Raw genomic sequence first — 17,073 nt, 5'->3', positions numbered from 1 at the left:
CAAAATTAGAGATTACTATGAAGGAGTTCGAGATAGAGATGAAAAAGTTGAAAAAAGAAAACCAAATACTACAAGAGAAAATAGGTTAACTAAAGTATGAAGAAGATGTGCAAAAAAAATATGTTAGAAAAAAATGATAGAGGAGAAAGATTTGGCTTGGAGTGAGTACAAAGAGCTACACTAGGAAAACTAAAGGTGAATGGCTTAGCTAAAAGGCAAGGTAAAAGAAAGTAAAGGCTGGGCTAAAGTGGAGCAGTTTATAGAAGAAGTTCATTTTTTAAGACATAGGGCTTAGGATAATGAAGACAAAATCACCATGACAGTGCAAAAAATGAAGGATTCACATAAAGCCCTTTCAGCAAACAAAAGGGAATTAAGTAAGACCTAAGAAGAGAACGAAGAATTGAATGAAAAGTTGAGATGATAAAAGAAAAGCATCTAGATACTCAAGGGAAAAGATGCACTTGGAATAAAAATAAAAGCTATAGAGATGCAGCTACAAGAAAACAAGGATTACATTGCTCGCTTACATAAAAAATGGCAAGAAAAAGGGAGTTGAATGAAAACAAGTGTATAACCAAGAAGTAGAAGCCTGTAAGTATTGAAAAACTGAAAATTAGGGGAGACAGATGTATATCAACCATTTTAGTACTCAAATATAAAAAGTAGTCAAATAGGTCGAGGTGATGATGAAAAAAACAGAAGCTTTGAGGTAGAAGGTCATCCCTACTAGCAGTCATAGTCGGCTTCTTTTAGATTTTTTGGAAAAAGTAAAAGGATAGTATGATGAAGTTCATCATTTTAATGGCCCTAGTTATAGGACAGTTCATAATTATAGAACTTGAAATTGTTGGAATAAATCAAAACTATTACTAATTTAAATTATCTTAAAATGAATATTCCTGCTTATATTTAATGGTATGCTTAAAGGTGTTGATGAAAAAGAATGATGGCTGTCCATATGCTTTCATTAAACTTTTAAGGTGGAAGGAATGTTTTTAAATGACCTCGCCTAAATATAAGAGGGAATTTAAGCTCCTCAACAATAATAATAAAATTGAATTGCATACCATGCATTATTTGTCTGAATTCATTATTTTTCATGCTAGCTAAGGATAAGGAATGGTGATTGTAAGTATACATTTGTCAAACCTTCGAAGCAAAGAGATATTGTTAAAGATCTTACCTAAATATAAGAAGATTTTTAAACTATCTCTTATAGCCAATAACAAGATTTACATCATGTGTTTTTGACATTTGGGAATCTATAAAAGGTTCAAGGATAGCACGTCTTAAGAAACAATGTCAGTTGGTTTTGTGCACTTACAACACTAAGCCCATACAAGAATCATGGAAAGTGAGAATGCCAGTTAGATGGACAAAATGGAAAGGGCCTAAAAATGGACTAGAAAAATAGTTGTAAGAATACAATAGAATATAGATAGACATATATTAAAGTTGAAATAGATGTTGGTAGGTTTGGTTAAAGGAAAAGGCATTGTTAAGGCACATGATATGAGGGAAAAAATTGCAATTGAGGAACCAATGTATGCCAAGTTTACATATCCTTATCCTCATGTTACTTAAGCACTACCATCCACTCATTAACAACATGTTGGTACCTTTATCAGGCCATCACCAGTTCAAGTATGTATCAATCTTGCATCCACTCCATTTAATCCCATTATCATGCCAAACACTCGATGACCTAAAAAAATAGAAAAAGTTAAAAAGGCATTTGATCCTGTCGAAAGTACTAAAATGAATAATAAGTATGATTTGTTGGAAGAAAGACTAAAAACCATAGAAGGATATGATATATATGGAAATGTGGATACTCGAGAGTTGAGCCTGGTGCTTGATTTGGTAATTTCATTAAAGTTCAAAGTTTTAGACTTTGAAAAATATTATAGAAAAAAATGTCATTTTATGCATATCAAAATGTTTTATAGGAAAATAACTACCGTCACACATAATGACAAGTTGCCGATACACTATTTTTAGGACAATTTTACTAGGTTCGCCATGAGGTGGTATGTTCAGCTAGACCACAGCAAGATACATTCTTAGAAAGATTTGGCTAGGGCTTTCATAGCATGGTACAAGCATGTTAAAGATATGGTGCCAAATAGGTTGTTTTTGTAAAATATGGGGAAAAAAGGGGTAACTTAAATCTTCAAAGAATATGCACATAGGTGGAGAGATATGGATACATAGGTCCAACCTTGGTTGATAGAAAAGGAAACCATTATTCTTTTTGTTAGCACTTTAAGAGCCCTTTTCCATGACAAGTTAGAGGGTAATGCTACCAAAAATTTTTTCGATATGGTGATATCGGGTGAGATGATTGAGAATACTATAAAAATGACAAAATTGATAGTCAAAAGGCTTTAGGCACCAAAAAGACCTAACAACAAGAATAAAAGAATTTGAAATGCATTAAGTGTCAGTTTCTAGCCACCATTTATTCCCTACCATCCATATCCCACATACACACCATACAATTCGTTTACCAGCCAAGTATCTTAGACACCATACACATATACACTACTACCAAAAACATATCAACCAAACTTCAGACCAAGAGCTCCCTAATTGACTCCTACCCCAACTATGCAACCTTTTCCCTAACAAGCAATCCCACCCCTGAATAGAAAAATCCTCACACCACCAACACTTGAAAAAAAACTCCCATCAACCTAATTCTTATGTCCTATGTTGATCTTTACCCATAACTCCTAAAGGCCACCTTGTATCTCTAGTCCCTATCAAACTTTTCAAACTATCTTACTTTAAATGGTATAACCGCAATGCTTGATGTGAATATCATTTTGGTATTGTAAGCCACTCTCTAGAAGATTGCATTATGTTAAAATATATAGTGCAAGCTTTGGTAAATGATGGACGATTGAATTTAAATACTTTTAGAAGCCCTAACATTAAAGGAAACCCATTGCCTAACCATGTTGGGGATACAACCAATGCAATAGAAAAAGGTAAAAAAGTCAAAAAAGTGGATAAGAAAGGTAAATACTCCATTTGAAATGGTATATGACTGTTTGGTCAAAGTTGATATGATTCGAACAATGGTCTCTAAGATTGATGACAATCATTTGGGATTTGATCAAATTTGAAAATATCATGGAATGACGAAAGGTTATTAATCTAGAATTGTAAGGAGTTTAAGCAAATAGTTCAAGGATTGATGGATACTATAACTATTCAATTCTACAGTGAAGAAAAAAAAATGATGAAGTAAACATGATAACAAGTCAAGGATGCAGTGGGTTGTTTATCCCCAAACATTTAATCATTTTCTATGATGAGCTAGAATTGACAGCAAATGTGTCCACTCCCCATTCCCTAGCAACTATCACTGTATATGTACCTAACACTTTTCTTTATAAGGATGACAAAATAATCCCTTAAAAATATGTATGACATAAAGATCTAAGGGTCAAATAGTGCAAACATCGAGGATATAATAATATATCTTGCATTAAAAGAATGACTCAGAGTGGTCAAATTTATACTCTAGAGGTACTAGAGCAAGTGAGAAGAGAAAAAAAATGGAGGTGGAAGGAAATAAAAATAAAAAGAAAGCCCTTGTTGCAATGAATTTGACAATGCAATACAAGAGGTCGATGACGAAAAAGAAAGCCTATGAATTTCTAAAGATCATTAGCCATAATGAATACAATATGGTGGATCAACTTAACAAAATAGTAGTAAGAATTTTTTTGTTACTTTGTTGTTAAACTCTGAGCCTTACAGGAATGCACTATTGAAGTTATAGAATCAGGCTCATATAGATTATTACATTTTTGTGAAAAGGTAAACCATCTGGTAAGAAATATAGTGGATTCGAACTACATTATCTTTAATGATGATGAGATTTTGTCAGAAGGGTAAGAAAGTGTGAAGGCCTTGTATATTATAGTAAAATGCAAGAACCACACCATGGCAAAAGTATTGATTGATAATGGGTCCTTCATTAATGTGATGCCAATGACTACACTCTCCAAACTACCAGTCAAACCTTCTTACATGAAAAATAGTGAAATGATAGTCAGAGTCTTTGATGAGTGAAGGAAAAAAAAGATTAGCAATATATAGATTCCATTATAAATAAGACCTTGCACACTTACTGTTGAATTTCAAGTTATGGATATTTCACCATCCAATAGTTATTTGTTAAGGAAACCATGGATTCAAACCATTAGAGTTGTGCCATCATCTTTGCATCAAAAAATAAAGTTTGTGGTTAATGAAAGACAAGTCTTTTTCGATGAAGAAGAAGATTTGCTAGTTATTAAGACTTTGACAACTCCTTACATGAAAAGTGCAAAAAATGTGCTTGAATGTTTTTTTCATGCTTTTGAGGTTGTTAATACCACGTATGTTAGAAAAGGCTCTGCTATACCTACCTTTCACTTATCAAAGACAACTGGAATGATGGTTAAATAGATGTTAGGAAAAGGATGGTAGCTTGGTCTAGGTCTAGGTCCAACACTGCAAGGAATGAAAGAAACGTCAAAGTTTGTAGAGAACAAAAAAAAGGTTTGGATTGGGATACAAGCCAATTGTTGCTAGCAAGAGAAAAGTAATGCAAGACAAGATGAAGAAGATGGTTAATTACAACCTGGGTGGAAGAGTATGGTTCAACAAGAATGTAGTCACTCTTTAGAAGCAAGCGAGAGGGGACCAGGGAGATTGACCAAAGGGCTATAGGTCTGATTTAAGGGATAAAGATAGATGGGGGAAAATGAAATTTCCATACCTCTATAATAATTTTTGTTCAAGAGGGTTATGTCTACCTGGAAGTGTTAGAAGTAAAGATACTAATAAAAGAAGTTAAAGTGACCTTCTCGAAGCTAAATTTAAAGCCAGATAAGGTGGATTGACAAAGGTGGAAGACATTTTTATGTTTCCTTTCAATGGTTGAATGATTGAAACTAGTTTGTTTATTGTAGTTATCCTTGAACCAAATCCAATTGCCTCTAACTAAAAGCATGCAAATTATTTGTATGGGCTTATTTTTTAGCATCACTAATAAAATATTGAATGCAACATATTTTTCATCACATATTCTTTTCCATTTCCACCTTTTTTTTTTACATTCTTTTCTTTTTGCTAATATGCCTTTCATTCTTTATCGAAATATGCATTTATATCCCTGTAATCTTAATAATTTTTTAGTCTTCAAATACTAAATATCATGGTTGATCATGATTATTAGTTTAAGTTTAATTTCAAGAATTTTGTTCAAGTTAATGAGCTTGATGATAAAGATTAAAAAAATTTCATCTTACCTCTTGATCTAATAAGACAGGTTGAGCAAGAAGAGAAAGAAATAAAATCTATCAAGAGCTTGCAGATTTGATTAATTGATGGGATAATAAGAATAAAAAGGAGATAAAGGTAGGTACTTCTCTTCTATAAAAAGAATAGCAAAGATTGGTGGAACTACTCAAAGAATATATAGATATGTTTGCATGGTCATACTAGGATATGCCAAGGCTTGACATGGATATTGTAAAGCATAAGTTGCTATTGATCCTTGATTATAAATTGGTACAATATAAGCTAAGGTATATGAAACCAAAAATGGTGTTAAAGATAAAAGAAGAAGTCAAGAAGTAGTTTGATGCTGACTTTCTAGATATTGCTAAATATCCTGAATGGATTGCTAATATAGTTCTAGTATAAAAAAAGAATGAAAAAGTAAGAATGTGTGTGAACTATAGGGATCTGAATAAAGCCATCCCTAAAGATAATTTCTCATTGCCTCATATTGATACTCTAGTTGACAACATGGAAAAACATTCAATATTTTCTTTTATGGACAAGTTTTCTAAGTATAATAAGATCAAGATGACAAAAAAACATATCGAGAAGACCATTTTTCTGATAATGTAAGGAATATTCTATTATAAGGTCATGCCATTTGGATTGAAAAAAGCTAGTGCAACTTGTCAGAAAGCTATGGTCATCTTATTTCATGATATAATGCATAAAGAGATAGAGGTTTATGTTGATGATATGATTGCAAAGTCTGAAAAAGGTAAAGATCATGTAGAGAACCTTAAAAAGCTCTTTGAAAGACTTTGCAAATATCAGCTCAAGTCGAATTTAGTCAAGTACATTTTTAGGATGAAATCAAGAAAGTCATTAGGATTTATGGTTAGTGAGAGAGGAATTAAGGTAGATCTTGATAAAATTTAAACAATCACAAAGTTGACACCATCGACAACACAAAAAAAAGTAAAGAGTTTTAGAGAAATTAAATTACATTTCTCGATTCATATCTCAATTTATAGTAAAATGCCACCCTATCTTTAAGTTGTTGAAAAAGTCTGATCCCGAAGAATGGAATAAAGAATGCCAAGATGCCTTCAACAAAATTAAAGAATATTTGATGAATCCACTGGTGTTGGAGCTTTATATGATAAAAAAGCCTTTAATACTGTACTTAACAGTGAATGAAGCTTCCATAAGATGTGTATTAGGGCAAAGAGATGAAACAAGCAAAAAGGAAAAGGCCATCTATTACCTAAGTAAGAAATTTACTGATTATGAAGTCATGTATTCTGAGCTTGAAAAGTTGTGTTATGCTGGTATGGACTGCTTATCGACTTAGGCAATACATGCTATATCATACAACCTGGTTGATATTAAAATTAGATCCCCTCAAGTACAAATTTGAAAAGCCATCTTTATCACGAAGAATAACAAAGTGGCAAGTCATGCTCTTTGAATATGATATTGTATATGTTACTTAAACGGCTATTAAGGTAAGTTCCATAACTGATTTTTTATCTAATAAGGCTACTGATGATTATGAGCCAATGTAATTTGAATTCCCAAATAAAGATTTGATGGCTATCTTGTCAATAGAAAAAGAAAAACTTAATGATACTACATGAAAAATGTTCTTTGATAGGATATCAAATGCTTTGAGGCATGTTATTAGAGCTATGTTGATATCACTTGAAAGAGAATATTTACCCAGCACTGCAAGATTATCTTTTTATTGCACTAAAAACATAGCAAAATATGAAGCATGCATCCTAGGATTATAAATGGACTTGATTAGAAAAATCAAAACTTTGAAAGCTTTCAAGGATTCAGCGCTGGTAATTTACCAACTAAAAAGTGAATAGGAAACGAGGGACTCGAAATTGGTTTTATACCAAAATTTATTACTTGGCTGAAAAAGCAATTTAAAGACATCCAATTCTAACACATGCCTCAGGAAAAAAATTAGATAGTTGATATTGTGGCCACATTTCAGTAATGTTCAAACTGAATGCAAATACTAAGATTCAACCCATTAGGATATAAATTCTTAAATCCCTAACACATTGTGTGAGTGTAGAAAAAAATGGATGGTTAGGCCTGGTATCTTGACATTATGCAATATCTTAAGTATTAAAAGTATCCCGAACATGCATCAAAGAATGATAAAAGAATTCTAAGATTGGCAATGGGATTTATGCTAGATGGGGACAGTCTTGTATAAGAAAAGTCTAGATTAGATTTGGTTTAGATATGTTTATGTTGCACAAGCAAGGAAAATACTCAAAAAAATGGATGAGCAAATATGTGGGACACATTCCAATGGTCATAAGCTGGCTAGACAAGTAATGAGGGCAAGTTACTACTAATTGACCTTGAAAAGTGACTGTATCAATTCTGTAAAAAGATGCCATAAATACCAAATCTACATAGATAAAATCCATGTTCCTCTTACATCGTTAAATGTTTTAGCACCTTTATGGCCTTTTTTTATATGGGGAATGGATATGATAGGATCCACCACCCCGAAAGCTTTAAACGGTCATCGATTCATTTTTGTTACGATTCATTATTTACAAAATGGGTAGAAACAACATCATCTGCCAACATAACACGATCAACGGTGTGTTGATTTGTGAAAAGGGAAATAATTTACCATTATGGGTTGCTTGAAAAGATCTTTATTAATAATGCTAGCAATTTGAATAACAAAATGATGAAAAAAATATGCACTCAATTTCAAATTAACCATCATAATTTAACATCCTATTGTCCAAAAATGAATGAGGTAGTAGAGGTCGCTAATAAGAATATCAAGAAGATATTGGAAAAAATAACTGAGACTTATAAAGATTGGTTCGAGAAGTTGTTCTTTGCTCTATTTGCATATAAAACATCGATCTGTATTTCTACCAAGGTAACTTTTTTTTCTCTAGTATATAGAATGGAAGCGGTCTTACCTATTAAAGTAGAAATACCTCTTTTAAGGGTTTTGATGGAAATACAATTAGAGGAAGCTAAATGGGTCTATAATCATTATGAACATTGAATTTGATAGAAGAAAAAAAGTGGCAGCATTCAATCATGGCTAGATGTACCAAAAAAGAATGATAAGAGCACATGATAAAAACATGAAGCCCAGATGTTTTCATAAAGGGGAATTAGTCTTGAATAGGATGTTGCCCAATTAGCACGACAATAAAGAGAAATGGAAACCTAATTGGGAAGGTCCATATGTGGTCAAAAAAACATTCTTTAGCAAAGCCCTAATTCTGACAAAAATGGATGGAGATGAATTACTAAATCTCATGACTCAAATACTGTCAAGAAATACTATGTTTAAAAAAAAAAAAAAGGAAGAAAAAATAAATAAAAGAAGAGAAAAAATAAAAAAATAGAGAAAAAATGATAATCCAAGTTGAAAACCTAAAAAAAGGTAATCTAGATCATATGGGAAATACCTAAGTTGAAAACTCAAAAAAGCCATTTTGGTATGAGGAAATAAAAGGAAATCAAGCTCTAAGCTTGAAATAGAAACAAAATAGGGCAGCACTGTGATTCGAGATAGCGAAAATGGAAGACAGATCATTCATTGATAGGTTAATGGGTAGGATTATCATTTGATGAGTCAGCATTACTCAAAGCCATTAATGGGACAAGATTCTTTAAAGAAGATTAAAAGTGAATAATTTGAATTCATCCTAATGTTCAGTATTTGGCAATTTGGAAATAGTTTCTTATTACCTTTTCATTTGTCTACTTTTCTCTTATGCTTAATTATACCTTTATTCCTTTTTTTGCCACATAGCTTTTGAATCAAATCTCTAGAACTTTAATAAATACCTTTTTTTCCTTTTCATTCAAACTTTTTTGTTCATCATCAATTGAAAAAAAGTAAAAGGTGTTGCATTTAACATGATATTGCTGATATTGAATGATAATTCTTATAATCAAACTTAAAACATACACAAATAAGGTTTTAGGATAACCATGATAAATGAACAAGACTCCAAAAAGAGAGAGAGAGAAAGAGAAGAAGAAGAAAAAGAAATGAGTGAAGATGAAAATGAAATTATGAAAAATGGAAATGAATGAAAAAATAGGGGGAAAGACTAGAAATGATACTAAATGATGGGCATCAACTTGAATGGAAAAATGAATGATGATTTAACAAAAGGATAATGATGGTGTAAAAATTTTTAAAAAAATGAATGATGAGGAAAAGAGAAAAAAAAAAAATGCTTCTGGCAAAATTTCACAAGTCAACCACTAAAGGTTAAGGCAAAAATATTTGAAAAGAAAAAAGAGATGCTTGAATTAAAGAAAGATTTCAATCATATGAGTATGGTCTGACCGTTGATGACCTAGCCAAAACTACAAATTTGAAGAATATTTATGATCATGAAAATCTTGTTTCCATAGGTACAAGCATATGATATGAACAAAATTTGTAGAACCATACTACTTTTCTTGCATCCATCACATACATTGCAAGCAAAATGATTTTGACCCTAAAGAAACAAGTACATTTGAAGAATTAACCTTTTTTTAATAAAAGAAAAAATGAAAGAAAAGGAAAAAAAAACTAAAAAAGAGAAAGAATCCTTTAAAGAATATCAAAATCCATTTCAAAGCTTCCTATATAACCTAACTTTCCAAAATAAGACTTTTCAAACTTTTTTGAAACTAGATGAACCCTTTTTCAAAATTGATTCTTAAAGTCACTTGTCTATATTTATAGGAGCCCTTTTTAAAATTGATTTTTAAAGTCACCTGCCTATATTTATAATAGCCATTTTCAAATTGATTTTAAAAGTCACCTATCTATGTTTATAGGTGCCCTTTCCAAAATTGATCTGTAAATTTACTTGCCTATGTTTATAAAAGCCTTTTTCGAATTGATTTTTAAAGTCACTTGCCTATGTTTATAGGAGTCTTTTTTCAAAATGATTTTTAGAGTCACCTACCTATGTTTATAGGAACCCTTTTCAAATTGATTTTTAAAGTCACTTGCCTATATTATAAGAGCTCTTTTCAAAATTGATTTTTAAAATCACATGTCTATGTTTATAGGAACCATTTCCAAAATGATTTTTAAAGTCATCAGCATATGTTTATTAGAGCTTTTTTTAAATTAATTTTTAAAGTCACCTATCTATGTTTGTAGGAGCCATTTTCAAAATTGATTTTTAAAGTCACCTACCTATGTTTATAGGAGCTTTTCTTAAAATATATATATATAACAACAAAACAAAAAAACCTCCTCCAACATGGAAACAAATGAACAAGACCTCTCAGCCTTTGGTCTCAAACAAAATCAGTGTCTTTGGTCTTTTCATTATTTTTTATTCTAAAAAATATGTAAAGAGGGGTAGTTGTAGGTACCTAATTTTTTCAAGTAAAATTTCACCATTTATGAAGCATTTTAAAATTTGACCAGGTTCAAATCCAAATTTTCTAAAATTTTGATGAGTTTTTGAAACCAAAATTTGGACCAATTTGACCGAAATGCCCTATACTTAACTTGGTCAAACTCAATCAAACTTTATCAAAATCGATCAATAATGGTCAAAATGAATAGAACCCAAGTCAACACTTAAAATACACAATCTAATTGGAATTAATGTGGTTTAAAATTAAAAATTGTGGTTTTCAAAAGCTCTAAAATATTTACTTGCACTTCGAAAAGTGTAAAGTTATTGAAATGTCTATAGGGGTATTTTTGTAATTTAATTTTTTTAAAGTCAAAATTTTGTGAAAACTTTCAAAGCATAATTGAATATATTTTGATGATTTTTTATGATTGAAAACCTAAATTATACATTTGGAGATATGAAATTACCAAAATTCTCTTTAGAGGTCTTTTCATAATTTGATTTCCCAAGGTTGGAATTTCATAAAACACTCCAAATCATGATTTAATATTATATAGTGATTTTTAGAAATTTGAAAACCTTAATCACACCTTAAAAGGTGTGAAATTACTAAGATACCCCTTAGGGGTAATTTTATAATTTGACCTTCTTAGGGTCGACTTTTTGTAAAACTTTTTAGATTATTTTTTTATAATATTTGATGATTTTTTATACATTCAAAACTATAGCAGTACCTTGAAAGGTATGAAATTACCGAAATACCCCTTAGAGGTAATTACGTAATTTGACCTTTCGATGTCGGATTTTCACAAAATTTTTTAAATCTTAATTTTATAATATTTAATGACTTTTGGTGTTTTAAAATCTTAAAAATGATACAAAAGCATTGATTTCCAAGAATATTGCCTAAATACTAAAAACTTTGTTTTAGAGCCAAAATGGTCTTTTTGCTTGGTTTTAATGACTGTAAAAATTCAACCTTTGTAGTGTGCATCTTAGACTATTGGATCACATTGAGAATGTTGATCCAACGGCTAAAGTTAGCTCCTTGAAATAAAAAACAAGGGAAATTTTGGACCTATGGATGAATAACTGATCTAATGGCTATAATTCAATCTTGAATGGATATTTTGTCTTCATCTTGTTCAAGAAAGGTCACGTTTTCTACATATTAAAAGCTGGGCAACTCATGAAAAATAGAGGAGCAAAAGTTCAAAAGAAAAAAATTGTGAAAAAAAAAGGGAGAAAGATTGGAGGAAGCTTAGAGGAGGTAGAATTCTTATTCTTCTTTCTTGCATTTCATTATTCTCTCATCATAATTTCATAACATTTTCATCTTGAAATTTCATTTGATTTTTCATTTTGTGTTATTTCAAGAAAGTTTTAGTTTTTCTTTTCTTTTTTAATCCAAGCTTAGATCAATTTTCATCCAACGAGCTAATCGTTTAGATTGAAACTAGAAACCAAGCAACAAAAAATTCAATCCACCATTAATGGCCATTTGAGGTTCAACCAAACAATTACACGATGGCTGAACCTCTTCTTTATTCTCCTTACATGTTTTACTTAATCCTTATGTTGATCATGGATGACTTAGTTACTAGTTTACTTGAATTTTGATTGACTTGTTAGTGAATGTTTGGCTGTTTGGCTAAAGTTCTAGCTTTTTTGGTTTCCATGCTAACTATTTCATCATATGTTTGATAAAGCTTTTCTCAAGCTCTAAATCTCTTCATATGGTGATTTGATAAGTGGTTGATGTATGGTATGCCATGATAAATGACTGAATGATTTTGGAATAGCCAAGGAAGCTTTCAGCTAAGCTATTTCCATGCTTAGTTGAAACTTCCAACTTGGTTCATTGCTAGAGGTTGTTTAATTTTTGCTTAGATGTTTGTTTCTTGCATGATTATACGATTTTTCCAAGGTGTTTAGTTAAAATGTTCAATGAAAAAAAATGTTGGTTTAATAAGTTGTTTGGGTGATTTTGGTGTTTGTTTGGTTAGTTTTTAAAGAATAAAAATGGTAGAACATTCAAATCAATTTCAAAATTTTTTCATGTTTGATCCTTTTTTCTCTTGAATTTTCACACATATCTTGTTTGTGATTTAATTTTGTAAATACCTTGGTTTGTAATTATTTTTCTCCATGTCATGCTTTTGTCACATGCATCCATTAAGAGCATTTTTGTAATTTGATTTTGTCACATGCATAATCTCATGAAATCTCAAACCATGAAACCCTAAACCAAATAGTAAAACCTAAAGCCAAACCCTAAACCAAATAGTAAAACCTAAAACCAAACCCTAAATCCTAAACTAAACCCCAAAATCAACCCTCAAACCCTAAAACTTATCATTCATTTGCATATCATTTTATCTCATCATCACATGCATTTTTATATTGTCATGCATTCATAATTTGTCATTTATGTTATATCGTCATGCATTCATCATGTTATTATGTTCATCCATTTCAAGCATATGTTTTCAAAAATATGTTTTCAAAGTTAAAATGTTTTAAAATATGATAACATCTCAAGTAAATATAGTAATCGAGATCTAATCTAACCATAGGTGAACTCTTTATGATTATTATTTATAAAAAGTGTTATCACAAATTTGTAGGGCAATTTGGAAAACTTTAAATTAGAAATATTTTTGAAGCTCTACCTAATTATAGGAGAATGAAAGAGCTATTTTGATATTTAAAGTGATTTCATTTTGATCAAAAAAATGTTTTTTTTTCAAAATTTGTTTTTACAAAAAAAAAGAAAAAAGAAAATTAATTTTAAACATTAAAGAAAATAGGACCATTTTAACCAAAATTTAAGTATAACATGCAATCAATTAGTATCATTTTAGACAAGTGCTGTGAGGGTGATAATCCTTACCCACATATAACCGACTCCCAAACCTATACTCTGATTTTGTAAAGTGCAAATTTGTTCTTTTTATAAAACTTTAAAACCATTTTAATTCACATGAAGAAACACCTTAATTGACATCAATTATGGCGTTTCTTCCTTAAAATGTCGTAATTGATACAATTAAGGCATTTCCTTTGAATAAATGCCTAAATTTATACTTTTTCCTAAATGTTTACAAAAGCATCAAATAAGGCTCTTTTTTTTTTTGTACAATGCCTTTTTTGACACATTCAAATAAGGTGTTTCTTTTTTACAAATGCTTTATTTGATAGATGATCTTCCAAAATCTTTACAAATAAGGTGTTTCTTTGAACAAACGCCTTATTTGATGCTTTTTCCAACATATTTACAAAAGTAAATAAGGCATTCAACTCTTCCAAATACCATAATTGATTTTTTTTTTATATTTTAACATAGCAATTATGGCTTGATGTCTAGTTAAATGTTGTAATTAGGTATATTTAATTAAAAAATTTAAGTATTTTTTTTACTACTAAAGACATCATTTGTCATTTGGGTTTTTTTTATTAGAACATAATGAAAGGTTGCCTACAACTTGTCAAGGAGATTATGGTTATTATACATGAATTAATAAACTAAGATTCCCCCAATCAAATGAGTAAATTTGATTATGGTATGCCCTGAAAATCAAACAAAATCTCAAGTATCAAACTTTTTCAGGTATCACACTTTCCCTTGGAATCCAAGATTCCATTAATCAAATGGCTCCTTAAGGTTTTCTATACTTTTGTGAGCCTCCCGAAAAACCCCCAACATTTAGGTGGAATTTGGGAAAATTAATCTTTCAAAACATGGTTTGAATTTCTTCCAACATCTAGATAGGGTCTCCAAAATCATTTTATTTTTTATTAATAATAATTTTTAATTAATTTTTTAAAAGTCATTTTTATTAATTTAGTTATTAATATTATTTGGCCCCCTAATCTAGCCTTCACAATAGCTAAATGCAAAGGAAAAAGTAATGACAACTCTAAAGTGCTCTAAGTAAAGCCACTGTTATCCCTACCTTTCTCACTTATGCGACAATAGCTTCATCCTACTTCTATTGCCTTCTTTTTTATTTAATGGTTAGAACAAATGATGAAAAGAGATATCTGACTATATGACAACCCCATAAAACTATAGATCCTATACCGTTGCTTCGAAAGCTTTTTTTTTTTAAGTTTTTAACTCATTGAACTTTCACCTCCTCTGTTTTCATGAAGATTTTATTTATTGGATGAGGAGCTACCTTTTAATCAAACATTACAAATGATAAGATTGGAGTCTTAAAATCTCACGAACAATAAGGAAAAAATAAAGACCAAATGTATCAAACTAGCAAACTAAAGGAAATAGAAAGACTTATGCTTTCATACAAGTTGATAACATGCAGAGATAAAAAAATAGCAAATGTGAATTAATCTTTCAGTTTCCATGAACCAACCGTATGTAATACAAGCCATGTCCCCAATAGCCCTCATATAGGAGAAAGAAAACCAATAACCATGCAAGGTGGAAGCTTTAAGCTTCCACATAAAGACCATTATACAGAAAGAAGTTAGCAAACATGAAATAATAAAAGAAAAACAAACTTTGAGCCTTCATTATAACAAAGAACAAAACTGGATTGAAAGTAGTTTTTTTTTTTTAAAACCCTTACAAACTTTTCCTTTTTATACCTTCAAGTAATTCTTGATATTTAAAGAATAAAAAGGGCTTCTTTAGCTATTCAAACCACTATGGACCAAAATAGATAGCTTTAAAACTCCATTTCCCTTTTCTTCTTATTTTGAAGGCTTTCAGGTTTCTACAAAAAAGATCACTTTTTTACAAACACTAAGCTTGAAGATTTGAAAGCCAAGCTCAAAACTTTTCATTAAAAAAAAAAAAGAAATGAAACCACAATGATATACAAACAACAACCAAAAATAGAGCTTAAAACCCCCATGTTGAACAAAAAAAAAAAAAAAAACCTTTTAAGAAAAAAGACCACTTCAGTAAACTTTTTAATGGTTTTTAGAAAACTCTAATATTTTATGCATATAAGCTTCATGTGGAAAACATCAAAACTGCTTTCCTTTGTAAACCTCATAAGAAAAGCATGAAATATCTTATGTATGTAAAAAAATGCTCGAAAAAAAGTAAAATGAGCTACCTTTTTCAAGTTTTCCAAAGGCTATAGTTTTTTTCTTTTTTTGCAAAGTTCCCACCATTTTTTTTTTTTGCAAAGCTTCTTTTTATTTTGGAACCTTTCCCTTTTACTTCCCAAGTCTTCTATTTACTCAGCTCCTAAAAAACTCTCAACTTTTTTTTTTGCTAGCAAAAGCCCTCAGCTTCTTCTATTTAAGGCTGCTCTAAAAAACCTTTCATTTTTCTTCTTTTTTTTTTTTATAATGGTTCACATGCTCTGTTCCCCTTTTCTTCTCAAATGTCCCATGCAAAACCCTTTTACAAAATCAAATCGGCCTTCATCTTATTCTTTTTCTGTTGTTTTGGGCTTTTTCTAAGTTTAGGCCATGCTCATTTTTCTTTTTTTGTTTTGTTTACTTCGGGCTTCAATCCTGAAGGCCAAATTTTAAGCCAAAAAAAACCCACAACCTTAGGTATTTGTTTAGGCCAAAGAATGTGTTGTATTATGGGCTATGTTTAGGCTTTCTAAAAGGGCGATGTTCAATTTGTAATTGGATCACATAATGGGCCATGTTGTGGGCCCAAAAAGAAATAGCATTTACCCATATTAGGGCTTTAAATCCTGATGGCCCAAAACCAAATTAAATCAAGCCTCAATTATTATAAAAACAAGCCTAAATTTTAATATGAAACCAAAACACTCAAAATGGCTAGAACTGATACTTTTGAATCTAAATTGCAATTGAGCATGATCGAATTGCTCTAGATAAAATTAGGTGTCTATAGTTAGCTTACTTTTGTATGCTCTTTTCAATTGAATAACTTCAAATTGAGTGTGGAGATAATAGGTACTTAGACTAAGCCTATTTAGCTAACCCTATTGGATGATATCATAACCTTTGGTCACTATTATTACTAAACGGTCTATGCACTTGTAGAAATACACAATCAAAAATTAGTTGTTTGTTATAGTTACCTAAAGTTTGATATTTTCAAGTGGAGTTGTAAAATTGATTTAAATTTAGATTTGGGACCTTGAGTGTGTGAAATTACAAAATTAGTCTTTGAAGGTAATATTACCATAATACCCTTGGGTTCAAATTTGAAAACCCCGTTCAACCACCCTACCCTTACTTAGCCACCCTATACTTTGCCTTTTTCTCTTCTATCATCACTTACTGTTAAACCATCTAATGAATCCCATTTTCTTTTTAAAGCTAAGCAAAAAAACCATAAAGGGAGGGATGAAAGGCCAAAGCTAAACCACCAATACAACACCATTATAGCAACTCTAACACCCCACTTTCTTCTCCTATACCTTTGATTACCGAGAACCTT

The sequence above is a fragment of the Durio zibethinus genome, chromosome 17, assembly GCF_047325235.1.
Source record: "Durio zibethinus cultivar Kanyao isolate XHJ-2024 chromosome 17, ASM4732523v1, whole genome shotgun sequence".
NCBI lineage: Eukaryota > Viridiplantae > Streptophyta > Magnoliopsida > Malvales > Malvaceae > Durio > Durio zibethinus.
The sequence above is the reverse complement of the archived record's forward strand: the minus strand, read 5'-3'. Positions refer to the sequence as shown.